The following is a 10651-nucleotide window of genomic DNA, read 5'->3' as shown; positions in this document are numbered from 1 at the left end:
CTCAAGTTGAGCCTAAGAATGTGGGTGAATCATGTAAAGATGACTATTGCAAGCAAGATATGAAAGAGGAATTGGATTAGATAGAAAATAATGAGACACAGGAATTGGTCCCCAAACCAACAAACAAGAATATGATAGGAACTAAATGGGTATTTAGGAACAAGATGAATAAGCAAGGAGGAGTTGAAAGAAACAAAGCAAGATTGGTATGTAAAGGTTACTTACAACAAGAAGGAATAGATTATGAGGAGACTTATGCTCTAGTAGCTAGAATAGAAGCAGTGAGATTATTCTTATCCAATGCAGCACAAAAAAAAAATCAAAGTATATAAGATAGATGTCAAGTTAACATTTCTAAATGGAGAACTTGAAGAAGAGATATACATTGAGAAGCCCAAATGATGTCCTTTGAAAGATGACAAGGACATAATAAGAAGACCGAGGAAAGAATTGCATGGATTTAAGCAAGCAAGCTCAGATATGGCAAATAGTAATCTATATTAGAAAGAAACTGATGATGGCTTGATGATTTTTGTAATATTTGTTGATGACATAATACTTGGAGGTAATGATGAAGAAAGTGAAAAGTTTACAGAAGAAATGAAGAAAGAATTTTAAATGACTATGATAGGAGAGATGAAATATTTCCTAGGATTGTAGATTGTACAAAATAAAGAAGGAATCTTTGTTTCTCAGACTAAGTACTTGAAGGTTTTACTAAAAAGGTTTGGTTTGGAAACATGCAAATCCATTGGAACACCCATGGTAACTAGACACAAGTTATCTACTAAGGATGAGACACCTACTATTGAGTAGAAGAAGTACAGATCTATGATTGGAGGATTGCAAAATTTGACTCACACAAGGTCAGATATAGCAAATGCAATCGGAATTGTTGCAAGATTCTAGGCTGATCTTAGAGAAACATATTATGCAATAGTAAAAAGGATATCTAGATATCTAAAGGGAAGATCTGATTTTGGATTATGGTGTGTCAGATCTAATAATTTTACTCTAAGTGCTTATACTTATGTAGATTGGGAAGGCACTATGGATGAAAGAAAGAGCACTAGTGGAGGGGCTTTCTTTCTTGGAGGAAGATTGGTATCTTAGTTAAGAAATAAGTAGTATTGTAATCTCAAAGTACAACAAAAGTAGAGTATGTTGTAGTAGCAAATAATGGCAATCAAGTTATTTGGATGGAGCAAATGTTGAAGGATATAAGGATAGAGATTAGTGAACCTATTGTTAAACATTGTGACAACACAATCATGATAAATATGTCTAAGAATCCAGTGTTGCATTTGAGGATTAAGCACATTTCTATTAAGTATCATATATTGAGAGAAAAAGTTGTAGAAAAGGAAATTAGATTGGAGTATGTGAGCACAAAAGAGTAGATTGTAGATATATTCGCTATGCCTCTTCCCAAAGAGACTTTTGAGTATTTGTGAGGTATGCTTGGGGTTATGCCCCTTCCTACATTAGAGTAGAAGATGCAAAAGTGCATTAGTCTAGGGTAACAAAGCACCATTGTTTGTCTAGATTGATGATGATGCTTCCTGTATGGGGGAGTATCTATGATGGACACAGTCAATTAGGACTCTTGTTGATGTTGTTTTGAAAAGTCTCTTTTGACACTCAAGCTAGTAAGTTGTTACATAATTTGATGCAAAGATGTTGGTTGCAAAAATGTTTGACATTGATGTCAATGGGGGAGAAGTATTGCATGAAAAAAATTATACTAAGGGAGAAGTTTGGCATAAATTTGTAATAAAAATTTGGTATAGAGCACAATGAGGTATATCAATGAGAGAGTATGATTGATGAAGAGGATTTATAGACTAACAGTCTTTTATTGGTATTCTTGGAACTAGATGTTTTTAATCTATGTTTCCATCAATTCCAAAGGGGGAGATTTTTGGAAGATTGGAGAGATTTTTGGAAGATTAGTTACAAGAATAAATGTTTATGATATGTTACATTCATGACAAAGTTTTTCACTGATGCCAACATAGCATGTTTGATGTCTTTTGTGGTATCTGATGGAAGAACGTCGAAAAGATTAAGTTTGTATAGATGAATAGTTGAGCATGATAATCCCCTAAGGCTATGGGAGATACTTTTGATTATCTAGTATATGCAGTTAATGTCAAAAGTAGAAAGGATAAGTCTAGAAGAAGTTATGTAAGTTTTGGTGATGTTTGTTTTGAGATAGAGTTTATAGAGGCATGTTCTGGTAAAGTTGCTATATCTCTTAGCAGAGTTGATATTTTGAGGATCAAGGTTGAGGAAATAAAGAATACATGTTGAGGATGACGTGACAAAGATTTCTTGTCATAATATTGTGTGTACAAAAAGTTATTCAAGTTGTAAAGTAGAAGATTGAGGTTATTACAAATGTAAGGTGTTCTTAATGTGGTCCTATAATAATTAATTGAGAAGGACTAATAGTCAAATTGAGGAATTATTTTATGGACTTGTCATAAGGTAAGGACATTTTCCTTTATCATGGTATATGTAATGAAGTGGATGAATGAAAATTGTAAATGTTGAGAAAGCAGTAGAGAGTGTAGAATGCAAAATTGAGCAGAGCAGTGTAGAAGTGAAGGAAACTTCATGGCTAAAGTTTTTTTGAGTGACCTGAGGTTTGGTATGTGGATCCAAGATTTGTGACCTGGTCTAAAAATTATAATAGTGAATGGTCTGGTTGACAAGACAAAGGAAAGAAGAATATACTAGTAAATTAATTGTTTGACTAGTGAGCTCTTCTTGTAGTTGATATTGCATGTTTGGGTAGTGGGCTCTTCTTGCATACATTATACCACAACTCCTAATGGGGTTGTCACAACTCCTAATAAGTTTGGAATCTCCTAACAGGGAGTAAAAGTATCCTAATAGGGACTCATTTTACTAAATGCTATAATAGACTCCTAATAGGGTCCATCCTCTAATAATGAATATTTATATTAGTACATCATCTTGTGGGCATCATTCCCACTAGGGTTTCCCTAGTCAACATATCTAGTGTAATTGTCTATGTATGGTTGCTATTTAATTTATTTGAATGGTTAATTTTGTTTAAAGGACATAAATGTTTTAATTATTGGATAACTGATTCAACCCCCCCCAGTTATCTTGGTGGACTGTTGTTTCTAACACTTATCACTCTTGCATTTTGAAACAAATGTATAACTAAAAAAACTCAACCCACTTCAAATGCCTTTGGTTTAATTTTCATTGACTATTCAAGTATTGCAAAGCTTGATGACCATTATACAAAACAAACTCCTTAGGAAGAAGATGGTGTCTACACTTCTTCAATGCTTGAACTATAGGATAAAATTCCTGATCATAAATAGAATATTTTCTTTTTGTATCATTAAAAATCTCACTAAAATAAGCAATATGTCTACCTTCTTGGCTCATAAAAACTCCCATTGGAGTACCACTAGTATCATAGTCTCCTTGAAACAACTTGTTAAAATCAGGAAGTGCTAAAATAGGTTGCTCAGTAACTTTTTGTTTCAACAAATTGAAACTCTTATCTGCTCCTACAATCCACTTAAATTCTTTCCTATCCCCTCTCATTTTTTTAGTTAGGGGTCCACAAATACTACTAAAACCTCTTATGAACTTTCTATAAAAACTAGGTAGTCCATGAAAAGAACTTACCACTATCACACTCCTTAGAGTAGGCCATTCAAGGATAACCTTCAATTTCTCTAGGTCCATTTTCAAACCTTCTACTGAGACTACAAATTCTAGGTACGCCAAATCCTTCTTTACAAAACTATACTTCTTCAAGTTTATCAACAACTTTTCTTCCCTCAACTTATCAAACACCTTGCAAATATGGATCAAATGCTCCTCCAATGTCTTACTAAAGACCAAAATATCATTTAGGTAAACAATAACAAACTAACCCATTAAATCCTTCAGTACCTCATTCATGAGACTCATGAAAGTTCTTGGTGTATTGATGAGCCCAAAAGGAATGACTAACTATTCGTATAGTCCTTCTTTTGTCTTGAAAGTAGTCTTCCAGTCATCACCTTCCCTAATTTGAATCTGATGATATCCACTCTTCTGATCTATCTTTGTGAAATACTCAACTCCACTCTAAAATTCCACAATATCATCCATCCTTGGTGATGGAAATGTATACTCGTTTATGATCTTGTTGATAGCACGAGAATCTATGCACATCCTTCATTCTCCATTCTTCTTTGGTGTTAATATGGCTGGTACAACACATGGACTTAGACTCTCTTGAATCAACCCCTTCTACAACAATTCATGAACTTGTATGTTCAACACTTCACTTTCTGGTGGTGTCATCTTGTGTGCTGCCTTGTTTGGAAAACTGGCTCCTGGGACCAAATTCATCTAGTGACTGATATTCCTCATTGGGGGCAATCCATGAGGTACATTATTTAATAGAATATCATAAAAATATCCCAACATATATGTAACTTCTATAAGTACCTCCTCTACTTCTTGTTTACTATTTTTGGAATTATAGTAGAATGCATATGCTCATGTTTTATACCTTTGAGAAACTCTTTTCCATCAAAAAGACATATTCTAGCAGCACTACATATATTTTATTCTTTCTCCTTCAATGGTTTCAACTTATGTTTCACTCCATCCTTAGTTAGAGTGTAGGTATTTTCTTTCCCATCATGTACAACATGCCTATCAAACTGTCATGACCTACCTAACAACATATGACATATGTCCATATGTATGATATCACATAATACCTCATCCTAGTAGCTTCCAATCTTGAACTTCACTAAACACTACTTATTGACCATGACCTTGTAGTCATCTTGCACACAAGCAATACGATATGGACATAGGTGTTTCTATCTCTTCAACTTCAAATTTGTGACCATTGTTTCTACCACCAGATTGTCAATACTTCCAACATCAATGATCACAACACAACACTTATCTTCACATTTGTACCTTGTGCAAAACAAGCTCCTTATTTGATCAGGTACATTCTTACCACTCAACAAGACTCTTCTATTAACTAGAACTTCTCCTCTTTCAACATATTTAGAATGTGAGGATTTGGCATCTTCAACAACATGTAAAAATCTAGCCCAATCTTTTATTCTTTGATCTATCCTTCCTTGGTGCTGGGAAAATTCAAATGCTCTATGCCCTTTTTCTCCATAGTAAAAACATTTCCCATGGAAGCCTCCTCTTCTAGATCCTTGTCCTCTACCTCTTCCTCTTTGATCTCTATTGTTTTGATCATGGAAATGATTGGAATTATTTCCCCTTTGGTTTTGATTGCTACTTCTAGCCTCATCTTTGTTCTTCTAATCATCATTATGACCTACATAAGATTGTTCACTAGATCTTCCACCACAACCTCTTCCGCTATTCTTATTGTCAAACTTCTTGCTCAATTTCTCCTCAAATTTTAGGGAAAAGTGGTATGCCTTCTCAATGCTATTCATCCAAACCAAACTCATCTTATCTTGAATTCTTGGACTTAACTCATAAAGATAACAAGCCACTTTCTCTTCATCAGCTTTTGCATGGCCAGTTCTAATGAGAACTCAGTAGAACTCTTCGATAAATTCCTAAACAGATTTTCACATGTGCTTCAAATCTTACATTTTTTTCAACATATCAAGCTCATAATCCATGGGAATGAATTGTTACTTTAGTTTAGCTGCCATCCATTCCCATCTGGTGATTTTGTCCTTTCCCTTTCTATTTCACTCTATTTGAACCTCCTACCACCAGATCTTTACATGTCCCTTCAGTTTTTCCTTCACAAAATTGACCTTATTAGGAACATCAATATCTTCATACTTAAAGTTCTCCTCCACTTCATTGATCCAATTAATTAGCTCCGTTGGGTTAAGATTTCCTAAAAATGTGCAAAATTCAAACTTAGGTCTTTTGCCAATCTTGGAGATGGCCCAAAAAGGCCTCTCTTCCCCTAGGTTTAGAATTGCCTTTGATGTGGCATTTTCTTCTACTTTTTCCTCATCCTTTCTTTCATCTCTTATGGGAAGATTTATTCCTATATGCATTTTTTCTTCTAATGGTTTCATTTGTCTTTGGAGGGCTAGGAAACCATTGGGTGTAACACCTACAACTCTTACACCACACTCTCTTTGTGGAGGCATTTTTGCACTTTCACAAAAACCCTAGTGCAAATTTCCTCACAATCAATGATCTATCTACACACTCAGCCCAAACCATGGTCCTGGTGTGAATCGCCTCATAATCAATGATCTATCCACACACTCAAGAACTCTAGCTTTGATACCACTTGATGAAGGGTTCTCCCCTTAATACCATAAACCATAATAGAAAACAAAGAAAAAACATCAAATGTGAGAACAAAATATGGACTTCTTATTTGCACTAAAAATGTGAAATTATAGAATTTACAAGTACAATATGCTAACCCATATGAGTGCCCTCATTAAAATAATTTTCAAAAAAGCTACAAACTATCACCCATATTTGTCCTAGACAATGTTTGGGCCTTTCTTAAATAGGAAATTGTATGCCACCCGAGAAGGTTCGAGGCATTGAAACTTAATACCTAGAGCTAAAACATCTTAACAATACATATAGAGTGGCCAAATACATTTTTAACAATTATTTTAAATATTTTGGGTAGCCCAACTTTGAAAGGCCATAACTCATGAACCATTGCTCTGATTGGCTATTATAACCACCTTTTAGAAATTTCAACTCCTAATCTATAGGCTTGGAGTTTTGTAAACACCCTTTTGTCAAGTTTTCAAACCCCATCTAGGAACTCTAAGGCCTCTAACGATGAGTTTGAAGATTTTTTTGCAAACATTTCCATCAAAATACACAATAACTTCTCTAATACTTAAGATGCAGCAATGAGATTTTTATGGTAGGCTTATAACTCTAAAATGAACCTTCATGTAGAAAATGAGAACATTTTGAGCTCATATGAAAAACTTCCTATAAATAGAAAGTTCCCATAAATAGTAATTATCATGTCTACTAGTCCTTATTAAAATAGAAAAGACTAAAATGGAAACATTTTTGGGTGATACAAGATTGTTCTTACACCTAGGATGCTCTTGTGTTAGCCCTAAATCATGATTCTAAGGTATTTTGTGAAGCTTGAATCTAGTTTTTTCTAGTACTTTTAGTTACTGTTCAAATGGAAAGTCAAAATGTGTATGATGTGAGTGAAAGACCATGATATGAGTTTAGGAATCATCTATTTATTTCATTATTGGGTGATCCATTTGATGCATGTTCGCAAGTTTCAAAAAATGTGTTACATGTCACAGATATTAGAAGTTACATCCATTTTAAGACTGAGAGCATAGGTGATGAAGAGATTCATGAGGACTTGGGCAAGATGTGTTACCATGAATTATCCTTGAATTCTAAGTATGTGCAACTAGAGAATTTGAATTAGGTGAAGTATATGTTTTATATGGAGTTTGACAATCATGATTGGACTCAAATCATTTTGAGCAAGGTACATGATGATATGTTTTGGTTAGGAGATGAGAAGATTGGTATTGAAAATTACTTAATTCAAAAGGTCATATGATTGAGTAATGAAGGTTGCAATCCTATTAATGAGAAAAATGTCAGGAAGATGATGCAGGAGCATCCAAAGGTATAAGGGGGATCCTATGTCACCCAAAAAAATGTACTTAGACTTACTTTCTATTTCATGTGTTTATATTTCTAGATACCCATTTGGGTCAAATAAAGGTTCCAACTCTCACAGTTCCACTATCTGTGTTCTAGGATAGAGTATTTGAACACCTTGGGATACGTGTAAATGCCAAAAAAATAGGAGTATGTAATTGAGCCATCATTTTGGTGAACTAGGAGGTGTAAATTGGCCAGATGAATGTAGTTGTAATTTAGAGCATTCCAGAGAAAGAATTAGGTCAAAAGGCCCCACGGTTTGAAAGTTATCAAAATTTTTTAGGTTTTGGAAACCTCCTAAGAATGCTTCAAAGTCAAGTTAGGGGCATTAAATGACCTCAAAAAGGACTGAAAATGGGGTATGAGAAAAGCTCTTCATAGGGATATAGAGCGCTTTGAGAGCTTTCCAAAAATGTAAACGATTCGTCAATCGGAGCTACGGTTCAAAAGTTATGCCTCCCGAAAGTTTAGTTGCCATTTCTAGATTCTTCTAGATTTGCATCGACTTCTAACACAGCTTCTAGAGCCTTCTATTTGGTCGGTGGATGCCAACTAGCACTTTCTAGAATGTATTCCTAGTCCTTAATCCTCTGGGGTCTATTTAAGGACATTTCTAGCATTGTAAAAGGTAGTTCGGAGTGGAGTTTGAGAGGAGGTACTAAAAGGAGAAATTATCTCCAGATTTATGCTATTGTAAGCACTTAGGGCATGTTTTAAAGTCTATTTTCTCTGTATTGAATGTACTAATTTATTCTCACAGTTAATACAATTTTCCTTTGCTTGTTGTGTCCATTTTGTGCTTGGGTTGTGTCCCCATCAAGTGGTATCAGAGCTAGTTTTTCTGAGTGTGTAGACAGAGCGCTGACTATGAGGCAGTTTGCACCAGGACTGTGTGGTTGTGGGTTTGAGTTAAGAAGATGCCTCCATGAAGAGAGCATGGTGGAAGGGCTGGAGCTATAAATCCTGAAGAGGTTAGAGCCTTGAAAAGGCAGGTATAAGCATTGTAGGAGGAGCTCTGTAGAGGAACAAATGTTGTCGTAGGTGATGATAGTGAGGATGACAATGAAGAAGAAGAAATTGGACCAGAAGGGGAATTTGATGGGGAAGTTTTGAATTAGGCAAAGGAAATTCTTTTTAGGGCCATTACTAAGTTTGGAAAAAGACCTACAATTGATGTGGGTGTATTTTCAGGAAATCTAAAACCAGATGAGTTGATCAATTGGATCAATGAACTGGAAGAATACTTTGAGTATGAGGATATCAAGGACCCAGATAGGGTTAAGTTTGTAAAGGCCAAACTGAACGGCCATGCCAAAATCTGCTGGCAAGAGGTTAAATTGGAAAGAAACAGAAGAGGAAAGGAGAAGATCACAAGGTGGGATTGCATGGTGGAAAAATTGAAGAAGCAGTTCATTCCTATGGACTATGAGCTTGATTTGTTTAAGAAGATGCATGGGCTAAAGCAAGCAGGAAGATTAGTCCAAGAATATACATAGGAGTTTTACCAACTCTTGATTAGAGTAGGGCATGTAGAAAAAAATAAGGAGAAGGTTTCTCGTTATATCAGTGGGTTGCGACCTAGCATCCAAGAGGAATTAAGTCTGGTAAGAATAACTAGCATTGAAGAGGCATACCAGTTTTCCCTATGAGTTGAAGAGAAGCTAAATAAGAGGTTTGAAGGGAGACAAAGAGGGCATGGTCAAGGAGGAAGGGGTAGTGGTAGGTCATTTGGAGGCCGCAATGAAACCCAAAAGAAGAATGAAGATGTGGGTACTAGCAGGAACCAGAGGAACGAGGGTTTCAACCGCTCCTGTGATCAAGACTTTGGAAATTAGAGAGGAAGAGGTAGAGGACATGGACAAGGAAGAGGAGGCTTTTTTGGTACCTATTTCCATTGCAATGAACAAGGAAGGGCAGATAGGAGGGTTGAGGGTCAAGCTAGGGTTTCTCATGTGGATGAGGATGCACAATCATCACATTCAGAAGATGCAGAAAGAGGAGAGATTTTAGTAAATGAAAGGGTCTTACTAAGTGGCAAGATTGAACTAGGAAAAAGGAGGATTTTATTCTGTACCAGGTGCAAATGTGAGGAAAAATGTTGTGATGTGATCATTGATGGTGGTAGCACTAATAACTTGGTATCAAAGAAGATGATCTCTAAGCTAAAGCTAAAAAAGGAGAAACATCCCTAGCCTTGTCGGATTGCTTGGGTGAAAGATGATCATAAGGTCCTGGTAAGTGAACAATGTTTACTGAAATTCAAAATTGGGAGTTACCATGATGAAGTTCTCTGTGATGTTATTCCAATGGATGTTTGCCATCTATTATTGGGTAGACCATGGCAGTTTGATAGACATGCAATACATGATGGACATGCAAACACATACTCTCTAACAAAGGATAGAGTTCGCCACAAACTGAAGCCCATGAAAAAGAAAGGTGAAAAGGTATGTAGCAGTGCTAGGATTTGTCTTGTTGATGGAAGGACATTTTTAGATGGAATGAAACATTAGCGTATGTGCTATGCTTTGATTCCTAGGAAAGATAAAGAAGGTAGTAGTGAAATACCACTTGAAGTTTGACATTTACTAGGGGAGTTCGGAGATATTATCTCTAATAATGTTCCAGAAGGATTGCCACCAGTAAGGCAAATCAGTCATCAGATAGATTTAATCCTAGGAGCTAGTTTGCCTAACAAGGCTGCTCACAAGATGACTCCTACTGAAACTGAGGAACTAAATAGACAGGTTTAGGAGCTATTGAGGAAGGGCTTGATTCAGGAGAGCCCAAGTCTATGTGCAGTACCTTTAGTACTGGCACCAAAGAAGGATGGAGAGTGGAGGATGTGTATAGGCTCTTGAGCTATAAATAGGATAACCATCAAGTACCGATTTCCTTTGCCAAGAATGGATGATCTTATGGACTGCTTGAGTGGAGCTCAGTACTTCACAAAGATAGA

The sequence above is a fragment of the Cupressus sempervirens genome, chromosome 6 (assembly GCF_028749045.1).
Source record: "Cupressus sempervirens isolate cs-2001-9-10 chromosome 6, ASM2874904v1, whole genome shotgun sequence".
Classification (NCBI taxonomy): Eukaryota; Viridiplantae; Streptophyta; class Pinopsida; order Cupressales; family Cupressaceae; genus Cupressus; species Cupressus sempervirens.
Note: the sequence above shows the minus strand (reverse complement) of the source record.